The sequence below is a fragment of the Crocodylus porosus genome, unplaced genomic scaffold (genome assembly GCF_001723895.1).
Source record: "Crocodylus porosus isolate Cpor-Errol unplaced genomic scaffold, CroPor_comp1, whole genome shotgun sequence".
NCBI classification, from domain to species: Eukaryota; Metazoa; Chordata; order Crocodylia; family Crocodylidae; genus Crocodylus; species Crocodylus porosus.
In genome coordinates, this window is record NW_017728950.1 from 50,227,032 (window position 1) to 50,246,175 (window position 19,144).

General features: G+C 42.5%; 1 protein-coding gene across 5 annotated transcripts in view; it reads left to right on the forward strand.

Moving 5' to 3' along the window:
- The window catches only part of BNC2 (basonuclin 2), a 450,307-nt gene that overhangs the window by 296,527 nt on the left and 134,636 nt on the right, over nucleotides 1–19,144 (forward strand). The gene's annotated exons all lie outside the window — the stretch shown is intronic.

Genomic DNA, 19,144 nt, shown 5'->3' on the forward strand with positions numbered 1-19,144 from the left:
AACTAATATTGTTGGCTCTTCTCTAAATATGTGTTCTAAATATACACCGATTGGTTGGGGGCTAGATTCTTTTTTTTCCACCAGTCAGTCACAAATCCACCATATATGCATCTCGATCTCATCCAATATACTTTCAGCAAATACAACTAGAAGACAAATACTACGGGGACAATATGTTCTGAAATGGTTTCTTGAATAACAGGAAAAAAGAGAGAATGGTTGTATTTGCAGAAGAAATTTGTGTCTGAAGTTTCTCCTCACAGTCCAGGCTATTGGCCCCTAAGCAAGCATACTCTTCATTCCCCGTGTTTTGCCAAACATTCAGCGGGTTGTAGTTTATACATTTTATTTTATTGCACTTAGATCCAAGGGGAAAGCCTGGTACCTCCTTCCTGAAAATGTTCTTAGTTCCTGTTTGTGTAGGTACACATATGTACTGAAGCTTGGCACATTTCCACATTTAATGAAGCCGAAAGGCTGGCACTGCCTAGGAAACTTTTGAAGTGTGCCCACTGATGGAAATGGTGCACTTTTAAAGCATTCAGGTCCAGACACAATTCCAAATTACTTTGCAATGAATGGGCAAGTGTGCTGGTGGTATCCAACATAACACAAAGTCAAGCAAATGATTTAATTAGCATATTCATGATGTACTCTATTCCTTGGACATGGGACAGTTCTGTTTCCCTTAATTTCAGACAGGATGTTTGCACTCAGTGGGTAACCAAACCCATTCACATTCTTAAGTGGCTTTCAACGCTCATTTAGTCTTTAGAGCAGGAGGAGCATGGAGGGGTTCGGTGTCAAGAGGGGCAGCAGGACCCTGCCTGTTTCTTTGTCCATTGTCTTCTATGATGAATATTTGAAAAAAGTATCCAACTGGATGGGATCTGTTTTGGATTTCATTAGCTCTGGCTTTGTTCTTAAACAAGAGCTCCACACAAATTTTCATGTTTTATTCTGAAACCAAAACTACACAAGGTACTTTTCTCTAGTAAGGTAGATGGGTTTGACTGAAAATTGTAACACTAAATACAGCTTGAGACTGCCATCATTCTTTTAATACAAATGGCTGAGTCAGATATTAAATCCAAAGTAGTAGATTGCAAATGTGACTGGTACAACCATTGGGTACATCTACCTGTAGCCATATTTCAGTGCTTAAAATTTCAAATAGAGAAGCTGAGTATATATATTAACAAAAACATGTTTTACTACTGGAAATTTACAGAGCCATCTGATTTTCTTTTAGCCCCTTTTGACTAGATTTCAGCCAGTATGTTTACATTTATGGCAGATGAAGACTAGTCAGATGTATGTTTCATATACACACTCAGAGCATGGGCTTATAAATTAGTTCCTGAAGACTGTGACAAGTCTGCTTGAGTTGTTGACCTTAGCTGCTTTCCAAAATTCTGAGAGAGACGACATTCAGGAGACTGATTAATTCATTATGCTGTAGCACCTGGATTTCAGAATCGGAGAGTCAGATTACCGTTCAGAAATGACTTCCTTTAAACACTGTACTTTTAGAAATCATTCATTGAATGCAAATAGTGGATCCTACTCTCTTAATAAGAGTGTTTCTGACCTTTTTTTTTTAATGAATTTCAATTCACATTCAGTGTTTTACTGAATACTATTCAATTGCCTGTCAAGAATGACCGGGGCAGGGGGGAGAAGGGGGCTGGGATGGAGTGCCACCACCTAACACCCCATGCTGCCACTGTTCTGCCTCTTGCAGGGAGTGGGGTGGGAGAATCGAGGACAGCGCTGTTGGCCGCGGCTCCCCCACCCCTATCCGGTCCTCGGCGCGACTTGCAGGTAGTGGGGTGGGGGAGCTAAGGCGCTCCGGTCCTTGGTGCCATTTGCAGGACTTGGGGTGGGGGAGTGGAGGTGCAGAATCATGGTGGTGCTCCCCTATGCTTGGAGCATTCTGATTGACTGTTTCCATCAGCCAATCAGAGTGAAAATAAAGCATTACAGACCGACAGACAGACTTAGGCTTTTATAATATTAAAATAATTATCAAAGAACAGGTGTTTTCATTAGGAAGTACCATGCTTATCCAACTTTGATAACCTAGTATTATAATTAACTGGGTGGATCAAAAAAAACCCTCGGCAGCAATCTTCTCATGTTTTCACTGACTGATCCATGCAGAGTTCATGCATGCTAATAACTACCCATTTAAAATGTTGAAATTCTTGACCTGAGAGGGAAAGGGCATGCAGCCATCATAGCATTTCACATAGTAACTGCTGATCTGGTGTTTTGGGGGTTTTGTCCTGTTTCCATTGTCTTCTGGTTTTCTTTCCTCATCTAAAATGAGCGTCATACTTCTTAAAAGGAAAGGTTTCCTAAAAGTTCATTTCTTTTCTGTTTAGAGGGGCCAAAAGTAGGATGTCAGTATAAGAACAGATTCACCAAATGGGGTCATTTGTGGCATAATAAATGGTTCTGTTGGCAAAAGTTCAGTTTATCAAATTTTAACCCTGTACCCTTGTGCTATAGTGGTAGTCCTACCATCAGTGTTTTTAAGACTGAAGCCAAAAGCTGCCTAGAGTAGTGCAGCCTTCACTAGTACTTAAAGGGGAATTGGTTGTTTCTATTGAGTATCTTGGTGTTTTAAAGAGTTAAGAGAAGTGGACTGTTTTAATTTGCTTCCAACTGAATCTTGGCGTACATGTTATCAGCTTGGATGGAGATACATTTTCTAAAACAAACAAAAAAAAGGTTTAAATTGGATAAGCCATTTCCTGAGTCTAAAGTAGTCAAATAGGCCATTTAAAAAAAAAAGGGTTTTAAGACTTTGTATGATCCATAAGGTGACACCATACCAATCTTAATATTGAAATGTATTAAAAGCTACAACATGTTCTGATCAGTTGCATAAGTAATGATTACTGTGATCAAGGATTGTTGGTTTCAGCCCCTACATTGTACCAGTCTTGAACTGGCTTTGGCATGGTGTGGGACTGGAAGTGACAATCATATGATTTTTGGTCCTGGCCCTGGCATGACACCAGAGCCAGTTAAAGACTCCAATGGCGTATGGTGGCTGGGACTGATGATCAGTTGATTGTTGGTTCTATACCAGAGCTGGTTTCAGGCTTGTTTGGCTAAGAACACATCTGCATAGTCTGTTTAAAAAAAAAAAAAAAAAAAAAAGCTTGAGCCATCTGTAAAATCTCTAAACAGTTTGAGCTGATTGAAGCTCTGTGGTCACAGTGTTGCTGCACAAAGCAGCTGTGTGAAATGTTGAAAGACGGGTAGAGGGCAGCAGTGTTACATGGTGTCCAATGTTCCCTTTAAGGAGCAGCGGTCCATGAGCGCGCCGCCTCGGTCCAGCATGGGACACTTACCGAAGGGGGCTGGGGCCAGGGGCTGGGGCCGGCGGCTGGAGCTCAGAGCTGGGGGCCAGGGACCAGGGCCTGAGGCCAGGAGCTGGAACTGGGAGCTGGGGGCCAGGGGCTGGACCTGGAGCCTGGCATGGGCTCTGGGGAAGTGCTCCACTCCTCCACATCAGGGCCAGGGAGTGGAGCACTTCTGCAGAACTGGCAGAACCCATGCCAGCCCCCACCCCCCCAGCCTCCATCACTGCTTTACCTCACCTCAGGGAGCAGCTGCTGCCTGCCCCAGTGAGGCTCCACTGGCTCTGGGACACTGCACCGCTCCCCCAGCCCTGATGTCATGTGCCTCCTTGCTCCCCGAGGTGATATGGGGGAGCAGAACAGTGTCCTGGAGCTGGCAGAGCCTCACTGGGGGAGGCAGCAGCTCCTTCCTGAGGTGAGGCAAGGCAGGGATGGAGGCTGGGGTGAGCTCTGCCAGCTCTGGAGAAGTACTGCACTTCCCAGCCCTGATGTGGGCTCCATAGAAGCGCTCCACTCCCCCACGCCAGGCTCCCGCCCCAGCTTCTCCTGGTGCGTGGCCTTGAAAAGGCTGTACACGGCCACGCTTCTGGTTGTGTGCAGCTGCGCACGCGCGCACCTTAGAGGGAACCTTGATGGTGTCCCATCAGGAATGTTGCACCCTGCAGAGAGTCTTTTCTTAGTGCTTTGAAGACCCCTCTCCCCTCAACATGTGCTGCTGCTGCTGTTGCATCTCCTTGGCTGTCTGTAATACTGCTGGGTTATGGGTAGGCTTTTCTGGAGGGTCTGTACCTGGACAGAGGGAGCAAGACTGTCAGAGGTAAGGCTAGAGAGTGGGGAGGGGGGTGGCATGGTGCAGCATAGGGCCAGGGGCTTCAAGGGGTGGGCATGAGTATGGAACCTTTGTTCGGGCAGCATAGTGTAAAACCAGTACTGCAGTCAAACAGTGTTGCCAACCCAACAAAACTTTTTTCTTTTACTGCAAGCTTCTAATTGCCAGCCAAACTTTTTTTACTATGGATGGTGTTAAACCCCTATATTTGAACCCAACCCTTTTACTGGGGCCTGGTAATAGGGCAGGGCCAGGCAGAAGTGAAATTTACATGATGTAAAATATATATTAGTAAAAATATTAAGTACAAAAAACTGGTTGTCAGTAAGAAGTTTACAGATTGTTAGTAAACAAACAAACAAACAAAACCCCCAAAAAACCTCTTGGGTTGGCAACCCAGCCCCTTTACCACATCAGTCTTGAACCATGTCTAGTGCAGTGCTGGGGCTGGGACTGACAGCTAATTTTTCAGTCGCAACCCTGGGACCGCATTGGACTCTTCAGCTGGCTCTGGTGCAGTCCTGGGGGACTGACAATTACCAAAAATCAGGTAATTGTCAGTCCCAAATCAAGCATTTCACTGAAGCCAAATCTAGATTCCAGTGCTGTGCAGCGGATGAGACTGATAATCAGCCAATTTTTGCTTTCATCCATGCTCTGCACTGGATCCAGTTCATCTCTCATGTAGTCATGGGTCACAGTCAGTGGACTGTGAGATGCAGCCCTAGGTCATAATTGTCGTATTATCTCCATGGAGCAGTTTATTAAGTCTCCTGTTAGCTTAAAGGTGTTACTTACTATGATCTGGAGAAACTCCTTGCTCAAAAAGGCATAACTTTGGTCCAATATGATATGAATACAGGCAACCCCCGCTTAGCGCTCTTAAATGTATCCTGAAAAACCAAGTGTTAAGTGAAACCAAAAGTATTTGATGACCCAAGATGGTGACTGCAACTGTTTTTAATGACCCAAGATGGTGACCATGAGTGTTATAACAAAACTCGCTGAGCACTAAGTGAAATCAGGTATCAATTTCAAATGAGCGTTATAGCAAAATAGCGCTAAGTGAAACAGTTTTAAGTGGGGGTTGCCTGTACATTTAGTCCATGTTATCCTGCTGGCATGCGCAAATGTTGGCATTGTAAGTGCATTTAACGTGTGCTAAGTGTCCTGTGTGATATGACCCTAAGTTATGCTTTCATCTTGCAGGTAAGTTGGTTATATACAGTAAATTTTTGTATAATATACATGCTAACTTGCAGTAATCAAAATGGTGACCCGTTCCCCCCCTCCCCACAGTTGAGTAATAGAGACTGTTTTCATAAGCTCATATGTGTGATATGACTACAACTATTTTATCCATTCAGAATGGTTGAGCAGTCATTTATGTAGGTAATTTATAAAATTGTGCTGGGAGAGAGCAAAAAAGGAAAAGGTAAAAAAGTTACTGCCTTAATCAGGTTCTACCTTGCCCATCTTTTTTTTTTTTTTTAATTCAATTATCAGGGAGATTTAGGACTTCAAATGTGAGCAACATGAACAAAAGTGAGTGGGCTTTGGAAAGACAACATGTTAACTGTGTGCCCCTGCCCAGCCCATTTTGATTGATGATGTAGGGGTAATATCATAAAGAACAGATGACCAGCTACCAAGGAGCAGAAACACTGGTATAGTTTATACTGATGTAGTTTTACCCTTAATTTTTCCAAGGATTAACATAACACTATACCAGATTCTAATATACTGTGTCAGCAAAAAGCTATCTGTCTTGAGTCTACTTGTTTTTACTTGTGCGTGTCATCCCTCACATGTTGTGTCCAGTCTATATTAAAAATTGTTGAGTATTACATATTTGTCAAAAACTCGTTAAGTGCAAGAAATACAGAACATTTAGTCAGTTACTTAGGGCTTTTTCCTATAAGAATGTATATAAAGAAATATCTCTACTTAGTTCTCCTTGGGCACGTCCACAGATGCAAGCATGTGCACTTGCAGCAGCTCAAATAGAAGTGGTGCATATTTGAACTGGGACTTTTTGCCTCAGCGCATGTGCTTGGACATGCACTTTGTTGAGGAGAAGATTGTGCCACTTGGGGCAAATTGTGCCATGTGGTTCCTCCCAGATCTGCAGCCAGAGGGAGCTAGAGCCCAGGGCCAGCACCTGTGCTGTTCCCAGCAGTATAAAAAGCTGCCCTGGCAAGTAGCTCAGGGCTACTCACTCTCAGGAGCTTCTGGGGCCCAGCCAGTTGATACTCGGGTACACTACCCCTTGTGCCAGCTGGACTGCTGAAGCAGCCTTGAGAGTTCCCTGCACCCTTTACCCACTGCAGTAGTCTGGCAGTGTGGGGTGCTGCCTGGCTGTGACCTGCTGCATACCTGCCAGACCTAGATGGGGACTGCACAGCCAGTAGAGGTATCTGCCTCTCTGGGCCAGCTGCCAGTAGGCTGTAGCTGCAGAGTTGGCCTCTGTGTGGCCCTGTGTGCCCTTGCCCAGCCATCTGGGCAGCTATCACCCAGAAGATGTTCTGGGCATGGTGGCCTGTTTTGAACTGTCAAAGCATGTCCTCCTGGCCCCATTTGGCCAGGAGGTCAGCTGGGTCCAAGGTGCCAGCTCTGAGCAGGCAGAGTTCTGCCACTGGCCTACCTAGCAGGAATTCCGGTGTTCTCTGTTGGAAAACTGAAAAATCCCTGATTTAAAAAACAAAAACAAACAAACAAAAAATCTGAATGTTACTCTGTAAAATACCCTGAAATCCATGTTCCTCCACAATTAAAACAAAAGACCACTATACACAGGGAGGGAGAGAGTGAGATGAGACAGCAATCAGTTGGGCAATATTTTATCGATATATCTACAGTGTTAAAGCAATGTTGCAGCCTACCGGTGTCACTATCATCATAATAAAGTGAACTCTAAATGCATGTTTCATGAATTCATGAAACATGAATATATATTTTGCTGTCCCCCCACAAGGGCTGTGGCCCCCAGACAAGGACTATGGCCCCCCAACAGGGGCTGTAGCCCTCACACAAGGGCCAAATGGCCCCTACAGAGGCTGCACCCCCCCCCCTGCAAGGCCCACATGCCCCACCCCAGCCCCTCCGATTGCTGCCCCCAAAGGGGTTTGAGATGGGTCAAGAGGCATGTGCGCGCTTGTCTGGATGCGTCCCTTGTGAGGAAAGGCCAAAAATTAGTTTCATGTCTTTCAGCATGCTCTGGATTGGGTGTAACTACTATCATATTTCATTCATTTATTTAATGTTTATCTAAGATAAAATCCAAACTACTCTTCTACCTAAAATCAGTAGTTACATCTCATTTTCACCTGAAGACATCATCCCCTCCTTCCTTTTTTTTAAATTTTGCTCATTTACCATTAGCTTATGCTTTAAAAGAAAGTTTCCAAATAAATGAATAAACAAACAAACAAATAAATAGACAGCACTGTATTTAGCAAGCAAAATGAGCAGTATTTATACTTTTTCCTTCAGACTTCCTTCATTTTCTTTCAAAAACAAAAACACAAAACCCCACATATGTGTAAGTAGGTCAGACAGTCTTATTACAAATTATGGGCAAGAGTGACTTGTTTCAATATAGGAGTATCACTGAGATCTCTTGGTGAAAGTAGGGAGTCCAGGTCCAAATTTTTTTGGTCCCCTTAGCTTCATCCCTGCAAATATATGCTTAGAAAAGCATTTGGCATTTTGCTTCAGTTTCCAGCTCTGCTCATGACTGACTTCATTATTTTGATCAGCTTACTTCCACATGCCCCAAATCTCCAGTCCTTGGGACATACAAACAGTTCACTATGCATCAGCTGCTCTGCAATGACTGCTCATATGTGCGTGCTCTTACCCTATGATAAGTAGAAACTAAACCACAGGAGGTAACATCTCCATTAAAGAGGGGGAAATTATCCCAGTTTAGCTTCTATTTACCATGGGGTCAAGAACGTGTACACAGCAATCACCAGGGAGCATCTGACACATTGTAAAACTCCACTCCCTTTTACCCTTTGGTAGGTTGTCCATATGTCCATACTCTCAGAGAGTATAATACTGCTTTCATTGGTGTGATTAGTCTCAATTTAGTGCAAATAATTTTGAGATATTTAGATTGAAGGTGCTGTACTAGTGCACTGTATAATTATTATCCTCCTATGTTCGTTTTCATGATTTAAGTTACCTTCAGGTTATCTTGAAGTTACAAATAAGGCCCCTTTTAGGCATGGAGTACCTTGTGTAGGTTTGACAGTTGATCCTTCTGTATAGAGAATTCAAGAAGGAGGCAATGTGCTTTATTTGTACTTAAACATCTTGGGGCTTTAAAACTAGAAAGTATAAGGTAAAATACTAGTGATTAGTGTAAAGAAGACTAGTGATTAGTGTAACAACTAGTGATTAGTGTAAAGGCAAGTGATTAGTGTAAAGATTAGTGACTAGTGTAAAGAAGAGGAGACTGAGAAGGGACTTAATAGCAGCCTTCAACTGCCTGAAGGGGTTTCAAAAGAGGATGGAGCTAGACTGTTCTTGGTGGTGGCAGAGGATAGAACAAGGAGACTGTCTCAAGTTGCAGCAAGGGAAGTTTAGGTTAGAGATTAGGAAGAATTGTCTCACTAGGAGGGTAGTAAAACACTGAAACAGGTTACCCAGAGAGGTAGTGGACTCTCCATGCTTGGAGGTTTTCAAAACTCACCTACACAGAGCTTTGGCTGGGATGATCTAGTTGGGGATGGTCCTGCTTTGAGCAGGGGGTCAGACCTCTTGAGATCCCTTCCAGCTCTAACTTTCTATGATTATGTAAGTGAGGCATAAGAAGGAAAATTTTGCTATCATGGGAAGTTCTTTTTTTAATGAACAGTAGCTCCTTTTGGAAAGAGAACAGTGAGATTTTTGAGCATGTTCTTGAGTGTATTGGTTGTGTGCAGGCCGAAGATATGACTTTAGTCTTTGAATGAGCAGGAGAATAATTGGAAGTGACTGCTGGGTTTCAGGAGTCACTGGACTGCTACTGGGAAACCTCCACACATGAATTCCTAGGAGTGCTTGGGTGACACCAGTTGTAGCACTTCTGTAACAAGCACTCACTAGAGTTTTGATGACTGAAACTCATTCTTGTCTCTTGAAACACCTATGCAGATGCACACAAACTGCTGTGATGTGCTAACCACTTCATCATTTTATTACATTTTATTACATCATAAATTTTTATATCTTGCTAACGATCCTACAGGAACTGTAATTGTTTATAGGAACATCTTAATTAACTAGAGTTCACCAGGTTAAACAGAACACAAATTGAAAGAGATATAAACAAAACAAACTCTACTACTCCATTCAACGTAGCTCGGTGAGGTTAAAAATGGGAGAAAGATTTGACTGCAAGAATGAAAAGTTCGTATTGTTTTTGGGTGTTATACAGTACCAATAATACCTTGAGTAACTTAACCTCTGCTTTCTGTATTGTTGCTGTGAAAATCATTGGATGGGAAAACCATAGTGTTACTTTAACTCAGTAGAAAGAACTGTGACTCATCCAGTAGTGTTATAAGGAACCTTGTTTCAGATTAATTTAGCAGACCCCCAATGTTACTTTATTATCCCATTCCCATCTGGATTTCAGAAATAGAAAATGTGTGATGGAAAGCGTACACTTAAAATCCTAGAAGATTTCTCTAATTACATTCTAATTGATTACAGACAAATTTGCTGAAGTATATTTAACAGGAGCTATGTGAAAATGGTCACAGTTACATGAACTTTATGGCAATCACCCACAAGTGTCTTGTTTAGTTGCTGTGGGAGGCAGAAAGACTGATATTATAAAGGGCAGTGCTAGCCACATGGCCTGAAATCACAAGGGGCTGAATGTCTTCAGTTTTAACTAACATCAGGACAGTAGGGTTTCAGGGGAAGTTAAAAGCATTTGGCACGTTGAGAGGCATTATGGACTTTGGAAGACGAGACTTTCTGAGTATGTCTGCACTCTGTCCTCAGTGGCCAAAAGGGGAGACTCCCACACATGGTTCCCTAACTTGTTCCAATTATATGTACCAAACCCAGAAATGTAGCAGTGAAGGCACTTCAGAAGCAACCCTCAAGGCTACTCTCAAGCATACCAGATGGGTCTCAAAAGTAGTTCTCATGGGGACAGCTTCAAAGTGTCTTCGCTGCTACATTTCCAAGTTTGGAACATATTAGCTGGAACAGCTGGTCGAGACAAGCTTGAGAAATTCCTCACTATCCACCCCAGGGACACCATGTAGAAATACTGTGTAGTTACCTAATGCAGTTGCATGTTTACATTGGTTAGCTTCAGGTCTTTATTTTGTAATGCTTGTACAACTAATGGCAATGTGGGACTATCAGTCTGAAGTTCTACTAAGGTCTCAGTCTGTAGAGCAGAGTCCTTGCTATCTTATGACAGCCTTGCAAAATAATAGATTCCACCTGGGTTGGGGGAGAGGACTTTTTTTTTTTACCCAGATAGGTGATATAGTCATTATAGTTTTCAAGGCTGCCATGAAGATGAGCATGTCTCAACTGAACTGCATGATGTGGTGAGCTTTAAATCCAGGTTACTCCAAATCCTTTTCATCAGGCCAAAATCCCAGATTTGTTTACATACATTTCAGACTGTCGAATCAACCAGAGGGGACCACTGTTAGTACAAACAAAGCTGGGTCCCAGTCTCATTCCTGACATGGACAGAGAGATCATTCAAGGGAGTTATGGTTGGTGTGGAGGAGGCATAGGGCTTTGAGAATATGTTGAAGGAGTTAGAAGATCAAGAAGTTTAATGTTTATCAAAGGATATGGGGTAAGTTTGATGACACGTTATGAACCATAACCTTCAACTAGGCCAAAGGCCTATGGCCTAGTTAACAGTGGCCTGGGCAGGTAAAGCAATTATACTAACACATCAAGCCTGTTGTCAAGGCTTGTCCCAGAGCCCCAGTCAGTTTTTACCGAAACCAGTGAATTCTGATTTTGTAACCCTGAAATTTCTAGCTAGCTATAGGGCACATTAGCACCCTGAGCTTCTGGCAGTGACAGTAGGCTGGCTGAATGTTGTATGCCACAAAACACTTTTCCTCCAGGCTTGTCATTTCTTGACACCTATTCTGTGCCCTGCACATACGTCTGGCTGTATAACGTGGGAGCTCTTCTGCCAAAGTCCCAAATCCATAAGTTGGCAAGGGAAGGAACAAAAAGAAGTTTACCCTTCCCTCTCTTCTTTCCTGGGTGTCCTCTGCCTTCACTGCCCTGCTTTTTCATTTAGTCTGCTTACCCTGAACATGACTAGACCCTGTTTGCCCATAACCCATATTTTATTCTAAGACCTGGGAATGAAGCTTTCCTATTTCTTGTAGCATTTAAGTCCTTTGATCATAGCAGACATCAACAAGAGAGGGTGACAGGACACCTAATTTGATTTATTTATTTATTTTACAGTTCTATCTTCAGTGAAAAAAAAATCCCTTTTTGGGTGTCTCCAAACAGTCGAAGCTGCTTCTAGTCTTCATTTCATGACCAATAATGTAGGAGAAACTTTTTTTTCCTCTACTCATGTACTCATGTTTTCCACTATCAATGGGGGGTGGGGGAAATTATATATATAAAAAAACAAAACATAAAAGAAAACACCTGTTTGGCTTGCAGGAATTGGCCAGGGAAGCTGTTTTCCTGACAAGTCAAAAGCGACCATCACAGGGCCCCTTTAAAAAAAATGTCAGGAGTTTTTTCTTTATTTCATGTGAGCATTGGCAGAAACTCTGACAAGCAGTTCTTCATATTTTATTATGTTCTTGTCTGGCAGAATCTCTGTCAGGCAAAAACCTTGTCAGCGGAAAACCTGTCGTAGGATCAGAGGAGACAAAAACAGGTGTCACACAGGCAGTCAAAACTGAAGGAAAAAAAGATTAGGCTAAAGAGAGAAAGGCAGACAATTACATTAATGCCATTGCTTTTATCTTATAGATGTGTGTTATTATCTCTGGGTGCTGAGTGCGCAATTGCCTCAAAGAAAAGTAGACAGGAGACAAGGGGAAACTTGATAGTTATTAACTGAAGAGGCAGTGTGTCAAAGCTGGATGGGGTTCAAAGTTTTGCAAATGGATAAAAAAAATTGCAGACAGCAAGCAACGTCTGTGAACAAACTGTAGTTCTGCTTTTGGCTACTTAAATGTAGCAGCGATCTAAATTTTTCAACTTGGAATCAGATCATAGAGAATTAGTGAAAAATTTCATTTAGACTTTTTCAATAACATTTATTTTGTGTATATGCAATTGCCATGTGGGCTTTTTCCCCTTTTTTTTGATCCATTGTAAAATTGTTGCTAGAGCACAAGGCATTGAAAGACATGAAGGCAGTTGTCAGTGTAGCTGCTGTTTTGTCTGGGTTTGAAATGCCTATTATCAACACTTCTTTACTTTTAAAAAGCTATTAAGAAACCTTTTTACTAAATGTGAACATCTGTACATGCAAGCTGCAAATTAGGAGATCATAAATGTGTCCCTCTGTCAGAGACCAAATGGATTTGGCAAATGGGTTCCATTATTAGTTTTTAAATATTGTAAAATTCAGAAGGAAAAGTTCCTTTTGCTTCTAAATTAGAAAATACTACACTTCTTATCCTTCTCTGACCTTTTAAAATCTACTGGGCTGAGTGATTATTTCCCTTAAATCTATATTAAATAGTGACAGGGATAAGGACAGGAACGAAATAGAGGCAAAGAATACAGTTTCATACCTGATGTTTTTGTTCTGTTTCATCTACCCCCCCTAAATGTTTACTTCCCACTCTCAGTATTTGAACTTGGGGGTGGATGGTGTTTATTCCCTGCCTCTGAGAACATGTATATTAGGGGTGTGCAAAACAGGCTGAATCTGAATTGAATACAGCCTGAATCGGGGACAGTGATTCAATTCATTGATTTGGATCACTGTCCCGATTCAATTTGGCCAAATCCAAACCTGAAGATTTGATGCTGATTCAGAGAATCAATGATTCGGCCATAGACACAGCTGTAAATCTTTTTTTTCCTACATACCTTGAGGTACTAGGCGTGGCTTATGAGCGTTGAGATGGTGGGGTGGATGGAGCATCCCACAAGAGCGCAGGGGGACCCCCACATGCTTGGCGGTGGACCCCCCTGTACCCTTCCATCTCAGTGATCAGCTGCAAGGGGACCCCAGGTGCCCCCCCAAACCCAGGAGGCACCAGTCACCGAGTCGGAGGGCAGGGTGGTGGGTGCTTTTGGTCCACTTCCAGGTCTACCACCAAGCAAGCCAGGGACCCCCCTGTGCTTCCGTGGGACGCTCCATCCGCCCCACCATCTCAACGTTCATAAGCCATGCCTGGTACCTCAAGGTATGTAGAAAAAAAGATTTACAGCTGTGTCTATGGCCAAATCGCTGATCCTCTGAATCAGCATCATATCTTTAGATTTGAATCTCAGTATTCACAAGCCACCTGGTACCTTGAGGTATGTAGAAAAAACGTATAAAGCTGTGTTGATTCAGAGGGTTTCAATTTGGAGAGATGAAAAGGTCTCCTGCTTCGATTTGGATTTGGAGATTCGGCCACCGAATTGGGCTGAATCTCTGCCAAATCGAATTGGGCTGAATCTCTGCCAAATCGAATTGGTGACTGAAGCCTCGCACAGCCCTAATGTATATGCCTTTTGCTGGATCATGCTAAACTATCTGGCCTGTGGGCACCTTCTATTTCTAGCTGTGGGATGATGCTTGTGAAGAGCAAATTTTTCACCTATGAAATGCATCAGATTGCACCAATCCCAAGGTAGGTTGCTTCCAGACCACCCCTCTATGAGTGCTGTAGTTTGCTTGTTCCTCCAGTAAATTAGGGATTCATATGCCACATTCCCTTCTTGCTGAGGTTTGTTATTTTTTGAGGTCGGAAAGAAATAAGCCTGAACTCTGATAAATTTACAGCCATTCATTTTCACCAGTCACTCAAGTAAATGATCAGACAACTGCAGTGTGCACCACTGCATGGGGAAATAAATAGTGAAGTTGATGCTCATTTGCAGCAGTACTTGGTAAGAGCAATAGCTGCATTCCAGCAACATTTCTCCTGGGTATATTTTCACTACCATATATTCAGACAAGCCTCCCTATAACAGAAATTGCTGTTTAGCAGCAGTATTATATGAGAGCGCTGACATGTGGCTGACAGTCTTTGATTGCCCCATGTTGCTCATCCTATGTTGATTGTTCCACACAGTGCTGGAATAGTGTTATGGAGCCTAGCCATATTGATTTTATAGGTTTAATCTACTTGTCCATTCAAGTTTTGTTGCTTCAGAAGGTATACAAGTTTATTTAAGAAAAAGCAAAAAACCCAAAAACAAACAAACAAAAATTCCATGTGCTGCAGTGTTTCCTACCATGTGTCTCATTCTGCTAGTCACAGAGATACAGAAGTATAATTTGTTCATGACACCTAGGGCAGGGGTGGCAAGCATACAATACAGCCCAGAAACTCTGGTTCGTGGAGCTGCATAATTTTCATGTTGTATGCAGAGCTGGTCTGGTCCATGAGCTGGACCCAATGCTGTGGTCAGTCTAGGGCATGAGTTTCATGTGGCACTGACCAGCCGTGACACTGCAGCCCTGTACACTGACCAGCCCTGTACACTGGCTCTGGAGGCGATTCAGATTGGGCTATGTTGAAGCCAGCAGGCAGGGCCAGTCTAGCAGGATGCCTCAGGGAGTCCTCATGCTGTGCTGGCCCCCTGTGCTACAAGCAGCAGTCGTGGGACTGGGTCCAGCCCATGCGCCATGTGTACCACATGTTATGTTCACGGTGCCACACTGGCTGTAACGCAGCCAGATCTGACCTGCAGGCTGGCCCACAGATCCTTATCTGGTCTGTGTCTTACAGGAGTCTTACAACCCTGACCTAAGGTAAATCCAACAGCCTCAAATAAATAATAGTTTTTAAATGTTTGCGTGTGTATCTTTTGCTTTGCTGCTGGGTTTGTGGTTTGATGTTGGTACCAAAATACATACAGGAAATAGAAACATGGTCAATTTAAATTTAGAATTGAAAATGGACACAACATCAATTCTCATCAATAATCATTTCACATTAAAATGTGGAAACTTACTTTGCCAAATTCCTGCTCTGACAGTCCAGACCTTTTTTTTTTTTTTTTTTTGGAGAGACAGACTTTTCTTACTCTAGCATGTTTTTTACAATTCATATTAAAACTAGCAAGGCTAAGCAAGGCATATTTTTTGCATGTTCATTTTACCTTTCAAATAATGTGCAAGACGCTTTACATATAAAATTAATCTGTGTGTGTGTGTTTTATAATCAAAATGGAATATGGAATATTTTCAGGAGTAAGGCTTTTGCTTCAGACTGCACTCATTCAGTATACTTAGGTATGGAAGGGGTCCCAGGTCACTGAGAAGTCTTGCATAGCTGCAAATATGCAGAGCTGGCTGAGGTACGGATGAAGTGAAAGACTTCATTTTCTGGCTTTTGATAAATCGAAAAAGTCATTTGCCCTTATTTTAATATACCTTTTGTATTTAATTTCCTTGAATTGTATATGGTCCCAAAACCCCAATAAAATGTAAATGGAAAAGTAGATTTTTTTCCTCCTGTTTTACTACAGTTTAAAAAAAACACAATTGAAGCATTAAATTTTGTCCATTTATATATTCTAGCTAGATCCAAAGCCTTTGGCGGGGACTTGGCATAGAACACTTAATACACATGGACAGGCTAATCTATTAGCTGGAATTTTGCATAGTAAGAATACTACACACTGTAATGTGTAAAGATTGACATTGTATTGATTCCAAAAGACCCGTTTACAATTCAAATCATACTATACTGTGTCTCATTAAAACCTATGCGAGTTTTTTTTATTGTCTTATTATGTATTAAAGTATAGATAAGCCATATTTTCTAAAAGACTTCAAACCCAGCCTTCATTTGCATATGTACTGCTTCATATGCACAGTACTTTTCCAGACCGTTTGTCTTCACCACCACTTGTACACACTGTTATTAGAATAGGTGAACAAATTGCATATGGCTGAGAGTTTCAGAAACTGATTCTCACAGTTAAGCTTTGAATTCCCAAATCAGATACTTAAATGATTTGCCTCATTTTTTAAGTGATTGTTCTGCAAATTCTGGCTCTAGCCATCTCTTTCCCTTTGCTTGTCATGTTGCCTTAGATTTGTGTATCATGCAAACTTTCTTGCTAAAACTGCTAGACCTGCTGGGCTTTCTGCTATTTAGCTTGTGTCTGCAACAGAAGTTGATCAGGGTCATTAATGCAGGAGTGCTCAACACCCACCCTCAGGCTGGATCTGACCCTACTGCACTCTCATCCAGCCTGTGGAGCTCCCTGCAAGTCCATGGGGCGTGCCACAGGACTGTGGCCATAAGCACAGATGGCGAGGTGCACATGGTGGCACAGGGCCCAATCCCAGCACACAGGGCCAAGGAATGGCTCAGGTCCCAATCCTGGCATGCAAAACTGCATGGAAGCAGTGTGAAGTGGGCAAAGTTAGAGTGGGGTCTTTGGTGACCTGATCTGATCCAAGCACATCAGAGATGATTCAGCTCACAGGACTGTGGGGCCAAAAATTTAAGTGAAACTGGCATAGAGTGTTGTATGTACTCATGTATTCACTGGAGTGTCTACAAGTCCTCCCTATATAGGACACTACTTAACTCCTGATCTTTCAGGTATTTGGACAGTTATCCCTTGCAAAACTTTTGGTGGTGATAACTGTGGTTGCTTGCAGACATTTGGGTGGCGGGGAACAAGCAACCCCTCCTTCTCCTCCTAAAAGCCATGCTTGATTTTAAACGTGGTGTGCTCCTGCACTGAGCCCAACACATGTCCAAAAGAAGCAATGCGTTAGTTTGACACAGTTCCACAGCATCTGTATGGATCTGGTGCTTCTGTGGGGCTTTTTTGGCACTTTTATTTAATAACTGATTGAATCAGCTTTAGCTAAAAACCCCAAAAAGCCCCATGGAAGTGCCCAATCTATACAGATGCTGCAGAGCTGGGTCAAACTAACACGTCCTCTTGCAGTAAAGTGTGAGTTGTTTTGTTTTTTGTTTGTTTGTTTTTTTGGGGGGGGTTCCCCCACATCTGCAAGCAGCTTGTGTGGAGATCCCTGCAGATGTACAACAGGCACATGAATAGATAAGAAATTGCCCATTCTGATGCTAAGTTAATAGCAATTTAGCACTGAAGATAAACATATGCAACATTTTTTCACTAGCTAAAATTCCTGAAATGAACGTTTCAAATGTAGAGCTCACCACAGAAATATTATTCTACTGTATGTTCTAATAAAACACAAGGGCCTTTTTTTTTAGCCATTCCACAGAAATGTCAACTTATTTGCTCAGCAGAGTATGTGGTTTTAAGATGCATTAGGCCTTTTCTCCTGTATATCAGTGTATAGCTTTTCACTCACCCAGAGGGGAAAATACCAGAAAGTGGAGGCAACATCAATAATTAAAGGGAGTGAAGGAGCTGGCTAAAAGTGGGTTTCCCTAGCTTCAGCACTGTTGCTAAACAGATAGAACCCAAAAAACCACTTGCGGCTTTTGAAGAGATTATTTAGGTTATGGCAAAAGCAACACAAACATATTAAGGATTATGGCTTTTCTGGGTTAAGTTTTGATTCCACAGGTGGCATTAGTGCTATGACTAATAACTTCAGTTGGGCCAGGCAGAGTGCATATTTTAATGCACTTTAAAAGTGGTTGGTATCTTTTTAATAAAGAGACGTCTGCTTATGTCGTTTTTCAGATATGACAATAGCTCGTGTGTGTGTGTGTGTGTGTAATGTGTGTGTGTGTGTAGTGCCTTTTGATTCCAAAGCACTTAAAAACTTACTTGTGTACTACAAAGCAGAATAAATGTTCTCATCCCTGAAATGCAGTAGCTGTTCATCAATACACAGCAAGAGAGTACAATGTTTTAAGATGGGAAGTGATGACAAATGTCATATGCAGATGAAATGAGGGATTTAAGTTAGGCAAAATATTATTATTCAAATTGTTCCTGGTCAGGGCGATGGGGGTCCTAGGGGGGGTGGGGGTTGGGAAGCAGGGAAGAGGAACTCACTTGCTGCTGTTCACTGCTGAGACCAGCTGGAGCAGCTCTTCAGCCTGCCCCTCAGCTGGGGACAATGAAGACAGTGGAAGCGGTAGTGGTAAGCAGGGAAGGGCGGTGATTGGAAGGACAGAAGATGTGCTGCTGAAGACAGAGGGGAAGGAAGGGGAATGCTGGGAGCCAGGGAATGATGGTGATGGGATTCTTACCTGATTTGGGGACTTAATAAAAATCCCCATCGCAGCTCTGGCAGTATGGTCTGCTTGCCTCGGGGGAGAGGGGGGACTGGAAGCACTCCTGCACTCCTCTTCTCAAAATCCTGGCTCTTCCCATGGCTTCAGATTATTTCCTTTAATTAAGACAGAGTATTGGAAGTGGTTCATTAATGGTTCAGATGGGCAAGCAACTTAGGTGCTCTCCATAGACATTGTGAAATGGATCCCAGTGTCAGAATGCTTGGGAAGAATCTGGTGCAATACAAAGCTAATTTACTATGTAGCCTTTTTCCATTATTTTATTTCTTCCTTGGTTCTCAGTAAATACTTTTAGTAGTCTTTTTTTTTTTTTTCCCTAAGCAAATAAGGTAATACTTTGTAATTATAAATAATGCGAGAAGTTTCCATGCTCCTACACTATTTTGTTCCAGAGTCAAAAGCAATGAAGATTTCATAGATTTCATAGACATCAGGGCTGGAAGGGACCTCGGGAGATCATCGAATCCAGCCCCCTGCCCAAAGGGCAGGAAGTCAGCTGGGGTCATAGGATCCCAGCAAGATAAGCATCCAATTTACTCTTGAAGGTGTTCAGT